The sequence below is a fragment of the Protopterus annectens genome, chromosome 5.part0, assembly GCF_019279795.1.
Source record: "Protopterus annectens isolate FY-2018-M chromosome 5.part0, PAN1.0, whole genome shotgun sequence".
Lineage (NCBI taxonomy): Eukaryota > Metazoa > Chordata > Ceratodontiformes > Protopteridae > Protopterus > Protopterus annectens.
In genome coordinates, this window is record NC_056735.1 from 1,799,638,419 (window position 1) to 1,799,656,334 (window position 17,916).

Consider the following 17,916-nt stretch of genomic DNA (forward strand, 5'->3'; position numbering starts at 1 on the left):
ATTCAGTAAGTTCTGCTGAGCAGCCCACATGCATGCACCAGCCCACAAACTTCCTTGGCATGCAGATCACCTCATACTGCAGGAAACTGCAGTTAAACCCTGCCCCCACAACAAGCACAGACCTGACACCCACATAAGAGTATGTACACCCTGACACACTGAATGCTACAGTATTGCAATGGTGATCAAACTAAGCTTACCTGCATGTTCCTCTGCTGTGGAAACTGTGGCAACCACATCCACAATGTACAGTGTGATGGATGCCTGGGAGCTGTCATGTGTGCCTAGATTCACAAGAAATTCCTCAGTGACTGAGAGTGGTTGTTCCACTGCAGGCCCTCCAAAGGTGATGCCACAATCCCTGGCTACATCTGCTGGTCTTCTGCCTACAGCATTAATCATGTCTGTTGTATGGTGTCAAACTTGCTCATATGTACTGCTCTGATGACCTGTGGCATTCATGTCACAGACAAGGTCAGCCCACTGTGCTGTCCGCTGTTCCCTGTTTTGGTTTCCCATGGACAGTAGGAGTTCATGGTGTTGCCAGAGGCCTTCAAGTATAATATAATTCTCTGCATCCGTAAAAGGTGCACCACATCTTGGGTACATGTTTCCTGAAAGACAAAAGAATGGGAACACATGTCAAGATGATAAACATGGAAGTACACTAAGTAGGGATACAGCAAGAACAGAATGGTTGACAGTATCCACTGCTTGATCGCAAATGTCATATTCCACAGTGTGCAAACATCCTAAGCATGTGGATGCAACTAAGATACTAGCAATAGTCAGCTATTCCTGTGTGTGCCACAACAGATACTACTGTATGATCATACACCCAACACTGGAGTCTATTGTAGTGTGTCCCCTAGGGACAACCCCCCTGATAATATGTGAAAACAACAGTTTCAAACAAATAGCAGTGTGCTATTACAACTACTGTAAAGGGACAATCCCATGACAACAGTGTGCCACAGTGACAAAAAACATTCCATCCTTGTATATTTCATCCTCCATAGGTGTAACAAATCTGGAGATCAATGACATGTCATTATTACAGTTCTCAGAAAGGCTTAATGCTGTAAACCCTATTCCCCATAAGTATATTCACACATCTGCATCCAGTTGTAAACAAAAGGGTTACATACCTGCTGGAGTGCAAAACTCCCCTGTTGATATGTGATGGTATTTATGTTTTTGCAAATGTGTTTTCTGTGTGCAGAAAGTCTCATACAAAATGGTTCCCCATAGCCAGCAAGTTTGACTTTTAACATGCTTCTCATTAGCAGGTGATTGCCTTTTAACCAATCTGTGGCTCTGAAATACTAATTGCAGCCAACACAGCTGATTTGCATTATCATCAGCCAAAGACATGCAACCACTGTACAAGATATAAGGCCTTCCTGTAAATTAGAAGCCCTTTCTGATATGCTGTGCTGGACATTACTAGGTTGAGGAAACTACATCATCACAGACGGTAGGTCTGTAGCAGTTACATTTACATAGAAATGTGTATGCTACAGGCTGCAGCTGCTGCTGCGGGTAATAGGCCTAGGCAGAGACAGTGAACACTTTGTAGGACAACAAACTGTAGGAGTAACTGTGTGAGCTGTGTCAGCCTTGTTGTAGATGCAGAGCCAGAGTGAGAGTACCCATTCAACTCCAATTAAGGCATGTGTTTAAGGTAAGTATGGTTGGCAATAATATCATTAACAGAGTACTAGGCAACATGCTTGTTGTGTCCCTGAGCAACATAGGGGATAAATATAACATTATGTCCGCCATTGGGACAACTGTCAGGCCATGTGTTACAGTCTGGTACTCATTTCGGATGTGTATGCTGGCAGTCTTTGTTACTAGCAGGGGCTTCATATGTGTATGTTAGTTTTGCAATTGAGGCCCACAAATATCAGAGTGCAGTACACAATCCTGAGAGTTAGTTGTACTGTACTCTGATGTTAGTGGGCCTCATTTGCATTACCTGAGTTAAAATCCTTTGTGAATGCATATTAATGCATGATGTGGCACTTTATGCACTTTTAGTTTTGCTATAGGAATATGTGTTCTTATCTGCAGGCCTGTGACTTCCATCAATGAAAATCAGAGATTTCATTTGAAATGCATTGTGTGGATAAAGAGTGCATGCCTCAGTCACTAATTGGTGGCTTCACAATAATGTAATTAAAATGCTACACACCATGGATTTGAAGTCAGGACTGTGTGTGGCAAAATGTACTGTTTGCAAGCCATTTAACAGACTCAGCTACTGTGTCACTGTTACAGCAGGTGTATTTGCAAGTTACAAGTACACACATACATGCTGCGACATACTTTTTTACAGCCATCATTATGTGCATAACTTTATACAGATGTATTTCTGGCATCTATATTACAATGTCAAAATGTCGTAATATCGAACACCTAAATATCGACCTATATTCATTGAAACATATTTATGCAAATCGATGAATACTTACAGTGCAAAAAAACACTTGCCCCGCAATCCCACGTAGCTAACCTAACCTAACCTAAAACAACCCCACCCATATGGTGGGCTTAGCCCCCCACATCCCCCGGTGTGGGATGCTGTGCCCCCCACACCCCTCAACTAAATATACCAAGTCTGAGATTGCACTACAGTGGAGAAAAGGACAACACTGTGTAGTTGGCCAACTACATCTTTGCCCTGGAAGTATTCATTGATTCGCGTAAATGCATTTTGATGAATACGGTTCGATGTTTAGGTGTTCAATATTACGACATTTTGATGTCATAATATAGAACTGTATTTCTGCACTCTCAGTTGAACATGTATTTTGCTAGTAATGCCTTAGCAGGTGTATTTGTAAATGGTGCTGATAAAAGCTGACATTTACCTACTATTAGAAACCTCTCTTACATTCATTATTCTGTGTTTGGCTTTCTAGTGGTGTACTGTTGCACCAGACTCCAAGGTACTCCTCCAATTTTTCCATTACTCTTTAAGCAAGTTTGCATGATGCAGCACAATGCACAGCTCTGCTTAAACAGACTTAATGAGTGTAACTTGCAATTACTATGTTTTGCTCAAACCACCTGTTCTAATTAACAGCTGAGTGGTGTAGCAGGTTAATGCAGTGGTCTACAGGTGTGATGCTCTTGGGTTCAAAATATGGGACAGGTGTTTGTTATCATTTAAAATACATATATCAATATAGCTCCACTTAGCTGAGCTAAGCAAAGCTGCATAACGCAGTGCGTTGTGCAATGTCTCGCTAAAAATACATAAAGAAAAGAAAATGGGAAGATAGGAAAGTGGTGAGATGGGGGCCAATCAGGAGGAAAATAGAGTGAAAGGCAGGTAGGTATGTGCAGGAAGGGTGTGGAAAGAACCATAGCTATCCATTTCTTGTACAGCAACAATTGCGCACTTTGACAGAATTTGTAGATAACTTTGGACTCTCACCTTGAGAGAAGGATGAGGACAACATAATTGCTTTGCTAAGCCATTTAGACCAAATTATGTGTGTCCAGTTGATAAGTGTGTGAAATGGAGAGGTATGTATGGGACGATATTTCTTTTTTTGGGACAGGTGCCCATTTTTTTTTTTTTTTTTTTTTAGGTGAGAGTGGAATGTTGTGGAAGGAACATATGTACGAGTGGGGGAAGTAAGTTGGATAGGTGAGGAAGCTTTAGCAGACAGACAAGACAGCAGACAGGGGAGATGTGTGACACTGGAGGGGGTGAACACCTTGGATGGGGAGGGTGCTGTGGAATCTCAGTTCAATGTGACTTCACAAGGTAGCAGCATGACTCACATCTCCTCCCATGGGAGTATTGGCACACCTGCGTCATTTCCCCGAGGGTAGCAATGGTAAAGGCTGTGCTCCAGGAGTGACCCTGCCCCAACAGGGTGGCCAGTATGCTCTCTGTCCGATGCAGGCATCATCCAAAACCATGGTAACTGATCCCATGCACCAAACCCAGCAATTTGTTACAGGTGACAACTCCCCCCACCACTACTCCCAGGGGGGGCCTGGCCTCATCCCATGGGGTGGTACTACCCAATGCTACAGGTAGTGCAGGGGCAGCAGAAGGGCCACCACCAGGCTGGGTTCCAAGATGTGCTGGGACCAGGTGCCATGGCGGGAAGAGGCAAGGTAGGCGGATCATGAGCAACCGGCCGACCTTGATGCACTGTAGTAAAGTAGTTATAACAATATGTTAAGGTTAATAATAACCAAACCAATGTTAGTATTAACAGAATGGAACATAATATTGATTAATCCAAATACATATTAAGGTATATTATGTGTAACACAACATTAAGCAACATAACAGTAAGTATATTTACAGTAAGCCAGTATGAATTTAACCATAAGGCCAACAAAACAGTTTAACAACATGTGCTAATATTAAATCTTAATAATAAATAACAATAATAAATTGAAGATGATAAGGGATGGGGAGAGAGAGAAAAACATACCATTAGTTACCTCAAAGGTAATATTACCACACAGAGTACTACTACATACTTCCACAGATGTGCAGTGTCATTTGTGAGTACAATGACTACAATTCCTCTATAGCTGATGTAGCATGGACATGCCTCTCAGGCTGTTAGTATAAGACAGTATGGGCCAAGCAGTAACAAATGCAGGTACACAGCTACATGAAACAGCTTCACATAATTTTGACTTACATAACTACCAAGGTGTTCTGTAAATGAATTTGAAAATATATTGCATTTCAGGTAATCATTTATCTGATAATCATGGAATAGACAGATTAGGCAGTTGTAATTACATTACAAAAAATCATGACAGTTGAGAGGTATATTTGTGTACATCAAGTAAACTAGACAGCTGTCATGCCTTAGTTGGCAGGCATGGGAGTAGAACCCAAAGCTGTGACTGCAGGGGACATCTGCAAATAATGTAACAATTGATGGCAGCAAGTTAGAACAGACATACATACAGCCCTAATGCAAATATTAAGTCAGATTTATTTAGGAAAACACAATGCTGCTTAACACTTTATTGGTACTGTTGTTTATTATCTGTGAAGTCTACACAAAATATCTGTCCAGAAAGTGGGCTACCTCACCCATAGACATTTTGTTCCTGGAGTGAGAGGAAAGGAGAGCATTATGTGACTGACACTGGCATCAAGACAGCCTTGAAATGCACTATGAGTTGAGCAATACATTTTTCAGGCCAAACCTTTTGCATTTTACAGCTATTACAGTTTTACACTTAACTGCAGTGACATTAGAACAGACATGCAATGAATACAGCCATAATGCAAATATTAAGACAGATTTATTTAGGTAAATGTCAAAGGAAAAATATACTTTAAAAATTATCAAAACATGGTAGGTTCAGGTTAAGGCACTTTAATCTTGCAGCAAGGAGACAAAAATGTGCTAATATAGAGTTTGTCTAACCAGAAACAGGAAATGCATTCATTTTTAGAGGTTATCAAATTAATCCTGTCCTACCATGCTGACGTAACGAATTACCACCTTTTGGTCATCATCTGCTGACCATCTTTCCCATGATTTTTTGCTGATTTAAACAATTTTTATGTGAAACATCCTGAGGAAAACAACATGGCCTTGGTTACTTTCAGTTAGATACTTATGTTACATTCAAGATACTATAGCTAAATCGAACACAATGCTAGCAGTTCATTTCTCTAATAAGCCTTTGTCTAACTTATCTCTAAACTACTGCAGCTGCAGAGGTTCCCATCCTCTGAACAAGGCTGTCTGTCTGGAATCATTACATTTATTAAATGGTATATTGTCTATTCATATGCTTCTGACCTAGCAGATTAACACCTGCTTCTCAAGTACATTTCCACATGGCATAAACAAGAATATTGCTGTGCTAGCAGTTACTAGGTCAGAGGGCAACTTGCAAGTTTCAGTAAGCATGCTGCAGTTTCAATAAGGCATATTTTTGGTCTCATATGAAACTCAATTTATATAATTTTTTTATTTATTTTTTATTTTATTTTATTTTACATTTGTTGACCGGGCTAGTCCAGCTGGATGTATGTCCATTTTCAGTGGAGGCCCGGGGAGAAAAGCTCCAATGGTTATTACAAGTTTAAACAAAAAACATAAAAGGATAGAAGGATAAAAGGATGAAAACAAAGATGAAAAGATTATATACAAAATTGAGTTAGTAGATTGTATACAAAATTGAATTAGTACATGTAAAACACATATAAAAGGAGAAAGCAATTACAAGATAAGATTAATAATCAAATAAGTAATTACTTGCAATACACACATGATAATACATAGCGTGAGTAACAAATTGACAAAGTAATGTGAAAGAAAAAAAATTTTTTTTTTTTCAGTGTATATGAGATTAAAGAGGGGAACAGTCAGGATATAGGAAAAAGGGAAGGAGGAAATTATGGTAGTAGAAAAGAAGAAGGAAAGGTCAATCAGGGTTGGTACAAGAACAAAGCCAGTGTTTATTAAGATGCATTTCCAGTTGTTTTTTAAATAGTGGAAGAGTGGGCAAGGATGAGATTTTGTTAGGAAGTTTGTTCCACATTTTTCCAATAGAGTTTGAAAAGAGGCAGTCACCTGCAGAGTTTTTGGGCTTGGTAATATTAATCAGCAGTTTGTTTGAAGAACGTAGGTGTTTCAGGTTATTATAAGGAGTAATGAGGTTAGTGAGTATTGGTGTTTTGGATGGTTGATATAGAATTTGATGAGCTATTAAGAGCTGTTGATAAATAACTTGTTAGGAAGTTCAAGCCAACCTAGCTGTTTTAGGTTCTGACAGTGGTGAGTTCTAAAAGGGGATCCTGTAGCAAATCGAGCAATATTATGGTAAGATGTAGCAAGTTTGTTAAGGTTGTTTTTAGAAAGATTAGTGTAAATAGGGGAAGCATATAGAAGGGTAGAGATAAGGTGAGATCTAGCTAAGGTAGTCCTAGCTTCAGGTGTAAGGAAGGGTTTGATTCTATAAAGGGATCCAATTTTTTTGTTAACTGCTTTCATTGTGTTGTTGATATGTGAATCAAAGTTAAGATTGTTGTCAATAGTTATACCTAGTAGCTTTGTAGTAGTATCAGGAGAAATAAAAGTGTTATCAGTGGCAGTGATAGATGTGATGATAGATGTTAAATGTGATACCATTTAAATCACAGTGCATAAGAAATAGAATGAAAAGCATATTAAAAACACTTGATTATTAATTTGTCATTAAGCATACACATATTAATACATATTTTTCTAACATCTCCCTCCTGTTAATACTTTTTATTCTATTTTCAAAAAAGGATAAACAGTTTGCTTCTTTTCCTAACCTCTTCCATTTAGGATTTGCAGTTAAGAAAGTCATTTAGTTTAAACTTTTATGAAAGCGTCTCGCATTCTAGCAGCTCTTCAAATTCAGTACTTTGATACATAGTTTCAGATACAGATATATCTATGAATTCCTTAATTAATTTCTTCATGCAGGGGATTCCACAACAAATACAAGCTCCTATTAGGAGTAAACCTACCCCAATAGCAATCACTATGTTTATAAAGATGGTGCCCCACCCCCCAAAGGTATTCTGAAAAAACTCTGTCAGAGGGTTTGGGCCTGGTTTGGTCATGGCCGACACTTGCTGAATCACCTCGAGATGGTCATTTATCTCATGCTGGTGGTCAGGAATGAACGCACAGCACTCTTTGTTTATTAAAGCGCAAGTTCCACCTCTCATCGCTAGGGTGAAGTCAAGAACCATTCAGTTTTGAAGTACTACAATTCTCATGGCATTCAGTTCATCAGTTATCAGTTTAAGGGCAGAAAAAGGTGCATTACTCATTATTTCGAGAAGTTTAGACAGTTTTCACAGTTTCCATATTGATTTGACTCCACCATACATGGGTGATATACCTGCCCAGGATATAACAGCATTGCTCAAGTCCATGTGCACAAGTTTGGTTTCCACATTACGATGGTCTTTCCACCCTGCTTCAATTCGTCCCACTGGATTCTCTGGTTTCTTAGCAGTCTTTTTGGTTACATCTCGAGTATTTTGAATACTCCCTTGAGGCAAAGCTGCAGTGTGTCGGATGGCCGGAACCAGGTATACCAAAAAACAACTGCCAGACCAATTCTCAGGTAACCATTTATATGCCTTTTTCCCACTTACAAAATAAAAGTCCTCTACTTTTGTCATTACTTTGTTACGAAATGACTGCCCTGCATGAAACATTTTCTTATCTATCACTGATAACTGTTTGAAAAGTACAGGATTGTGCTGTACCTGATCAAGAGTTTTATGCATAGATTTCAGAAATGAGTCATAATCTGTACTACAAGATCCACTCAAATCATTTGGTTTTCTATAACATTTGTACTGTACAGTAACATTACATTTACTCCACCCAACTTGGATGGAGTCATTTTTATAAAAACATACAATTTTTTTTGTGTCACAGGCAAATACAGTACCAGTCGTAACCAAGTCCTGGCTGTACCAATAATGCATTTCACCCACCGGTTGCACTACAAAAGTGTCCATTTGTCGCTGCGCTTCCATACCCTGCATGGTTGGAACTACTGCTATGCCAAATATCTGCATTAAATCTCTACCCAAAAGATTCAATGGGCATTTTGTAGAAACTACAATTTTACTTTTCTAAGTCATCCCTGAAACAGGGTCTATTATTACAATATTTATATATTACATCATTTATATTTATATTTATCTATTTATCTCATTATGTATTTAATGGTTATTTATATTGTGTATTATATTTGTATATAAATTTACATAAGTAACTATATATACATTTTATTGTTTCATAGTACATATATACATAACATATATATTTTTTCATTACGGCATTTTTCACTATGGTATTTTTTATGTGGTATAACACTTAATCAAATGCAACTGCACTCATATATATGTGTTGTATAGAGTATGTATCATTTTTATATAGTTACAATACAGTAGTATATATAGTATTTTACGAGTCACAGTTAGTTATATTCACACATTCATGTAATATATAAACAATATTAGTTTTCCAATAACATCAGCTTTTAAATAACACTTGGATATAACTTCGGGGACACACAATTTTAACATCTTATGAATTTTATTGATTCTGATTCTTTTCCTACATGTATAGACTATCATTACATCTAATAGCTACAAATTTAATGAGAGAATTGAGTTCATATTTATGATCAATTGTATGATTACGAACCTATGCAATACTTTTTTGGAGCATCAGTTAATTTTATATTGCGTTATCTAGGGAGAACTTATTAGCAAACTTATTAGTATGTTTATTATGTGTTTTATGTGATTGATGCAGTTAAACGCTGAAACTGAGGCATATTTTAAGTAGATATGGTGCTGTCACTTTAAAACACTTCAAAAGAATTTGGCGCGGTTTTTCAAAAAAACGCAGGTATTGCTGCTATTTATTTTCAGTAGCAAACACTGTTTAATGGTTCTGATGAAGACTGGCATTTGCACCAGTTGAAAGCGCTTAACCTTCATGTTATTCCGTTGGATTATGTTTAAATAAACTTGTTGGTGTTTCTAAGAGAATTTACTGGATCAGGCTGATTCATTGGTTTTTACCAGTACGAGCTGCGTTTATTCCACACCTTCCTTCCCAGCCTTTCTGTTTGACTTGTGGTTAGGGTCTATTATTGTAATGTCACGGGAGAGTGGCTCCCGATATAGCTGTCCATTAGCTGCTTTCACTAGTATATAGTCTGGTGATTCTGTATCTTCCGGTAGTTTGGAAGGGTGTATCAGGGTGCGTGAAGCCCCTGAGTCACACAAAAATTTAACTTCCCTCCCCTCCACCAGAAGCATCACTTCCGGTTTTGTGTCTGCTAAGTAAAGGTCTAAGCTCAAAAGAGCTAGGTCCAAAATTTCATTTTCTTCTATGTCTGTGTATTCATATACATCCTCTACCCCTTGTGTCACATCCTCTTCTCCTGCTATCACATTTACACTTACCTTTTCCTGCTCACTTTCACCCAATGATTCCTGACTATCATATAGTAATTTCTCATCTTCCTTATTTTCTGTAGTCACCTTCTTATTTAGCCTGCAATCCCTTGCTAAATGTCCTTTTTTCCCGCACTTAAAACACTCACCCTTTTTCTTTTTTTCTTCAAAATCTTCTGATCGCTTGTCAGATTGTTTATTTCTCTGGGTATTTTTTTACCCTTTTTCCCAGTTTGCACTACAAATACTTCTGACAGATCTTCTGCTGAAAATACTTTAGTTTTCTTTTTCTTTTTACTATTAAAATGTCTTTCTGCATGTCTAGCATATTTAAGTAAGGCTTGTAACCTACTTGTTCGATAATCTATCATATGCTTCGTAATGAAGCTACTAATAGGTGCAATGCACCCTTTCAAAAATGCATTTTTCAATGGTTGTTCATACGGGGAATCATTCGCTTGATTTTCAGGAACTGTCATGCCACTATGATTGTTAAAGCATTCTAATAATCTGGCATAGTACCCATCTACTGTTTCTTTTTCCTGCTGTATGCATGTTAGACCTTTCACTTTGCCATCCAGTTCTGCATCAGTATGTGGGAGTGGTCTAAGTTGTGTGTCACGAGGATTCCAGTTGCCACAAATCATGTGCCAATCTGGACCTACAATTTGTCTAACTACTTTTTCTACTTCCTCTCCATTCAAATGGTAACTTAATCTCATACCCTGTAAATCTTCTAAAAACTTCCTAAAATTCACTTTTGGGTGGGGAATACCTTCTGTGGCTTTCCGGATATCTTCCGGTGTCCACGGTCTATAAACTAAAAGAATCGGATCCTGTCCTGCCTGTCCTGCCTGAGGATTCGGTACTTCTATGAGCAGACATATCTCTTCTTCACTCATAGCTTGTGATGCTCTATTTAACTCATTTAATTCAATTTCCCTCCTCAAGTCATGTGTTCGAGACCTGGTCTCGATGGGATCCCTGACAAACGGTTGTGCTTTTGCAGGGACAGCTGGGTATAGCGGAGGTGGATCAGCTCGTCCACTCGCTTCATATTCTGGTAACGGAAGTGGAGGAGGCGAAGGAGGGGCCGTCGCTATTACTAAATTATTATCTTCTTTGTCTAAAAACATCGTTTTTGAATTTTTAATTCTTTGCTCCCTACGATTTGCTTCCTCAAGCCACCTGTGCGCCTGAGGGACTCCTAATTGTCTCTGCTTTTTTAATTGACCTTTCGCATATATTTTTAACTGTTTTACAAGTTTCATAAGTGCGAGTTTATCTAAATTATCCTCAAATTTGTACTTATTGACCCATTTGGTATAATATTTAACATTAATGGAACGCTGTAATTGCATATACTTCGCGTCTTCAGTTAGGGGTGTGTCCAGGGAACTTTTTGTGCACTGATTTCCCATTGGTGTCTTAACTAAGCTGTAAATTGTTACATAACCCTTTCTATCACGTGGTACCACAAATCTACACCTTTTTCACAGTTTATCTAGAATAACTGTCTACCTATTCTGTTTCCCTGATCTATGACAAAAAACAGTAACTCCTTCTTCTGTCTCTAATTTGCATAAGCAATTTACCTGACAAAAAAAGAATAGTTCTGTAACTAGTCCCTGATCTTGAAACAAAAATAAGGTAATTCCTCCTTACCTGACCCTCCGTGAGTTGATCCACCGGATCGTTGACTCGTCCTCCAATCCCAGATCAGAAACAGTGGCTGGCCTCTTTCGAACGACAATTCAGTCGGAGGTCTTTCAAAGCAGAAGAGACGATTTGGCCTCTTCTCCATACGGATGCATGCCACTGGGCTCAATTCTGGTCTAGGTCCAGAGCGAGAGATACGTATTCCGGCTCGAAGGACCAATCTGTCAAAGGAAAAATATACTTTAAAAATGATCAAAACACGGTAGGTTCAGGTTAAGGCACTTTAATCTTGCAGCAAGGAGACAAAAACGTGCTAATACAGAGTTGGTCTAACCAGAAACAGGAAATGCATTCATTTTTATAGGTTATCAAATTAATCCTGTCCTACCATGCTGACGTAATGAATTACCACCTTTTGGTCATCATCTGCTGACCATCTTTCCCATGATTTTTTGCTGATTTAAACAATTTTTATGTGAAATATCCTGAGGAAAACAACATGGCCTTGGTTACTTTCAGTTAGATACTTATGTTACATTCAAGATACTATAGCTAAATCGAACACAATGCTAGCAGTTCATTTCTCTAATAAGCCTTTGTCTAACTTATCTCTAAACTACTGCAGCTGCAGAGGTTCCCATCCTCTGAACAAGGCTGTCTGTCTGGAATCATTACATTTATTAAATGGTATATTGTCTATTCATATGCTTCTGACCTAGCAGATTAACACCTGCTTCTCAAGTACATTTCCACAAGGCATAAACAAGAATATTGCTGTGCTAGCAGTTACTAGGTCAGACGGCAACTTGCAAGTTTCAGTAAGCATGCAGCAATTTCAATAAGGCATATTTTTGGTCTCATATGAAACTCAATTTATATAAATCACAGTGCATAAGAAATAGAATAAAAAGCATATTAAAAACACTTGATTATTAATTTGTCATTAAGCATACACATATTAATACATATTTTTCTAACAGTAAACGTAATGCTGCTTAACACTTTATTGGTCCCAGTGTTTATTATCCCTCAAGTCTACACACAATATCTGCCCATAAGGTGGGTTACCTCACCCATACACCTTTTGTTCCAGAAGTGGGAGGAAAGGAGAGCATTATATGACTGACATTGGCCTGGAGACAGCCTTGAACTTCACTATGAGCTGAGCAATACATTTTTCAGGCCATTACTTTTGCATTCTACAGCTATTACAGTTTTACACTTGACTGCAGCAACTTTACCATACACATACGGTGCATAGAGCTCTAGTGCAATTATGTTATGACACCACAATCCTGTTGTGCACCTTGTTGCTTACTGTTATTGGTATTGTTTACTGTTTATTGCAATACAGTTGTTATTGTTCATTTACTGCATTACACTTCTAATTGCCCATTAATTGCACTACAGTTTGTATTGTTTATTCTTTATTGCAGTACAGTTTTTTTTATTCTTTATTGTTTATTGCACTACAGTTAGCATAATATATCCATACTTAACACACTCACAACACAACCTGGCCAGGTACCCGGCATGGGGACTGGATGTTGCAAGCCTTCTCAGTTGCAGCTGCTGGGGAGAAGCACACCATTATGCATACCAGTTTTGCACAGATTCAGCTTGCATTTTAGTAAAATACTGGAAAAAAACACTAACATATGTTTGGGGCATGCCCAGCCCTCACCTCTTGGTCCCAGGTGTCCAAAGTTCACCTCTTTCTATGCTTTAGGTCATCATAGTGGTGACGACACTGCTCACCAGTGAGGGGGATACCAGCAGCACTGGTAAGGTCCCTGACCAACTGAGCCCAGGCCGCAGCCTTACATTCTGAGCCCTGGTAGTAACCCTGCAGCAGCCTAGGTTCATAACTGCATATCAGGAGCCCAACAAAAACCCTGGACTCCTGCACACTCCATCTCTGTACCTGAAAGCATGCACCCTCTCAAACACCACATGGCATACTATCAGTTAGATAGACTCCAACAAATGCTGCAGAATTCCCGCCTATTGCCCTTAATATAGGCTATTTTCTTGCCCCTACACATCATTCAGCTACATTCAAAAAAGTGCTGCAGCAATTATTATTGAGCAAACCAGCGGAGCGGGGCTTTGCATCGCAAAAACTCACACAACCAAGGTTTTTAGTGAAGCTTAGCAATATGCAAATAGTAGTAGCTGTTAATCAGGTATAACCAGAGTTTAGTACCACGCAGCTCTTCCAAATGTAAAACTTATGTTTTCAAATTAAACAGACATTTAGATTACATTGAACAAATGGTATATCTGCTAGGGACTCAAACCCAGGACCTACAAAGCTTTAGACCATCACTCAACCCATTTAGCTACTTGGATAGTATACAGACTAGTGTACCTTCCCATATACTGCTAAACTACCACAGCGCATCGCACAAACAGGCTTAAGCAAAAGTGGAAATAAATAATTAATTACATCAGGTTTCTATTTTTAGATGTCTGTCAGGTGTCTGCTGTCTATGTATAAGCACGACTTGGCATTGCTACACTCCGTGCTGCACAGTGCAAATGGACATTAAATAAAAAAAAAATAATTCAAGAAAAATTAGACATTTAAAACACAAACTATTAATTCACAGCACATTTTAACAGCAGCAGGGAACATTACAGGGAGCTTTACCATATACCTGACATCTGACCAGCCTCAACACTTCTGCCTAAATGGATTGAATATCAGTGTTACTATGTTCTCCTTCAGCAGCGCCCCATGATTAATATGCATGGTGTGCTAACTAGTGGGAACTATGGCCGTGTACATGGGTACATTCTGCTTAGGCTCTACGCGGAGCCTACATGGATTTTATTGAATCCTGGGGCATGTCTAAAATAGGAAAATAAAACTATTTAACTGTGTATTAAGTAAAATGCAACACTGGTAAAAAGATAAGAAACATTAATATATGCTCCTTGCTATTCTATCATGAACTGTTGCATAATTACCTAAAGTATTTAAAAAGTGGAGAAAGTATGTCAGGTAAATAGTAAAAAATGATCCATAAGATATCTCATTCATATACCTGTCACAAACTATGCAAATCATATTTAGAACACTAGCAATGTAAATAATAAAGTTACCACATGCTGGTGAAATAAATGCAAAACTGTAATCCAGACTAAGGAAAATGGATAAAAATGGTCAAACAGAATATGTGGGGATCCAGATGAATAACATATGAAACATCTGCCCTGAAAAATTAACAAATTCATTTTGTGAATTTTGACTTCTCCATTCTTCACAAAACATGTTCTTGTAAACATACAGTATTGATATTTAAGGTGCTACTTTTGAACATTTTTTTTAGATGTCCTAAGTCACAGGCATATATCAAAACGGTTTTAGCTCATGGGCATTGATTATTGGGTAATTTGAGGCATGAATGGCTAGAATGAAAAAGGCTTTTGAGCCATTAGCCTAGTAACTTCCTATGATCCTCTGATCCTATGATCACATCCCAGACCCTTACATATTTTATGTATATAGAACATGTGGGCAGAGGCATAGCTGGCACATCTACCAACCGGTACCATTCCTCGATCTGGTGCACTTTACCTTATGAGTGACTGTTCTTCCTGCTCTATGCTTTTCAGTGTAAAAAAGTCCTAAAATATGAAATAGTTTCTAGTTTTGATTTTTGACAGCTGTAGCAAACTTCTTTCAAACAAGCAGCTTGCTACAACTCATACCACATACAATGCATTGATGCACTTCAGTCCTATGTCCAGACCACCAAGCTAGTACTGGAATTCATTTTGGTATTGGAATTCAGAAATGCCAGAACAAAAAATGAATACAAGGACTGCACTACCAGTTAACCGGATCTCCCAGTTCCTTCCCCTACCACCTTGCACCTGGGGTGGCTGCTGTACTTCTACATGTGGGGGCGTGGTATGTTCCACGTGAAATAGCTGGCATTCTGTAATTAGAAAATGAGTACGTTCCCTAAGCTTGCAGAGTAAAGTATTCTCATGTCATGAACTACATCTGTAGGTATTCCATTTGTTTAAAATCATTTAGTTTGTATTACTGTTGCTCATCCATTTCACTGGTAATTGTATTGTTTGACTGAGATGTCTGTTGAACAGGGCTTTGCGTGGGTTACACTTTTTTTGAAATTTTTCAGGATTATTTTTGGATGATTTTTAGCAAATTATTCAAAGTGTTAGATAAATGTATGCTTTTATATTGGTAGTACTTGGGTTATGTTAGGATCTGTTAGCTTTATAGATATATTCCTGACTACTTTAATCTTTTGTAATTTAGTTATTAAGATCATTTTGGCAGTAATGCTGTATTCTGGATAACTGTTTGTTTATACATTTTGTCATGTTTAAGTAACTTTTTGAGTAAGTCTGATATTAAATGTGGGCATTTTTTAGGAATGAGTACTTATTTTTGGAAGCAAGAAATGTGAGCATTTTTTTAATTAACTAGTGTGAGACAATGTGGAAAACATTTTAATGATAGACAAAATTACATAAATAAATCATGTACACCTTGAAATGATATGCATGCATCCATGACATTTAGGCATGTAGCTATCTGTCTGTTTATATTTTACATATGTTAAATACTTAAACTTTGTAACTCTCAACATGTGTATCTTAGAGATCAGCAGAATAACTTGTATTATAAAAGTACTGTACAAACGTGAGTCAAAGTAAATAAATCATATGGACATATTTCATTATTGGCTGCAGCATAGTAATTAGAAAATAAACTTCTAAAACCAAAAGATGAAAATAATCCAAACTACAACCACTGACAAATAGTGGAATGTAATAAAAATATATGCATATATTGGGATATATTTAATCATTGTAGATTTTACAGAACCTGAAAGATTAGTGAATCTTCAAGCTGTAAAGTTAAATATAAGAATTGAGTAGATAAATCAAGTAAATACCCAGTTCAAATATAGATTCCCCCGGATTTACTAATCTTCCATGCAGGACTAGTCTAGGCCTGCATGGAAGCAGCCGCTTATGAACAGGACAGCAGCGCAATGCATAGTAATGAAGGCATGCTGCCCGAGCTCCCAGGCTTACACGGAGCATGTATGAGTGCAGGGGGCATGTCTGAGAGCAGAGCCCTCAGAATAAACACGCCCCTGCAATGTTAAACAGCAGAAAGTGGAAATAAATGAGCGATACCACTCATAGGTGTCCACATATCCCCACCAACAGTCTCCCATGTGTACAACAGCAACAGGACATAAAAATCAAAAGAAGAAACCCCCGTATTGGTGTCTAAAGCTCCGAGTACAGCTAACCGTAGGTGTGCGGTTGTGCCCATTGCTTAGCCACGGTGAAAGCAGCCTAAAAGGCTGAAGAGGATAACAAGGACAATATATGCAAATGAAACATGTCAGCAATAGTGTAGTGGGCAGAGCATTCGATTGATGAGCAGGCATTCCCAGTTCAAGTCCCAGCGGAGCACAGTCTATTTTACACAGCAAAGCATGGTATAAGCAATATTTGTAATGCAAAACCCACTAAATAACATGCATTTTTATGAACAAGAGTATTGCAGGAAATGCACATGTGAAGAGTCAGTAGCATAATGAATAAGGCAGCAGTAAGCAGCCGTAAGCACAGATAAGCAGCAGTAACCATATGTAAGCACCAGTAAGCGTGTGCAAGTCCATTTGTGTGGGGTTAAGCACTGCTGACACAGATTAAGCAAAGGAGAAGAGAAGCTAACTGGGTGTAAGACACTGTGACCAGAAGTTAGCAGTGCTTACCTCTGCGCAAACCCGCTTACAACCGCTTTAAAGTGCCTTAAGCACACCATATCCAACAGCCGGTGTTCTGCCCAGCAACAAAACAAACAGCTTCTGCAACGCCAGAATCCAGGACCATGTACACCATACACAAAATGATTTACCACTAAGCCATGCCAGATAGGCATAAATCATATGTTGTCAGAAGCATAACCCCAGCCCAGTCATGCAACAGTACAGAGGATGTATACCTACAACTAGATGGATGTGTGTGCACAAATATATTACTATCTAAACGGACACAACATATGTATAGATGTAGCAACATATATATATATATATATATATATATATATATATATATATATATATATATGTATATATATATATATATATATATATATATATATATATACATATAAATATCCAGAGAAATATACATATATATACAAATATATGAACAGATACACATGCAAATGCCGACAACTACACACACACACATATATATATATATATATATATATATAT

At 38.1% G+C, this 17,916-nt stretch overlaps 1 pseudogene; it reads right to left on the reverse strand.

The window, feature by feature from the left end:
• Nucleotides 1-417: 417 nt before the first annotated feature.
• LOC122802419 overlaps nucleotides 418-17,916 on the reverse strand; it is a 107,238-nt pseudogene continuing 89,739 nt past the window's right edge.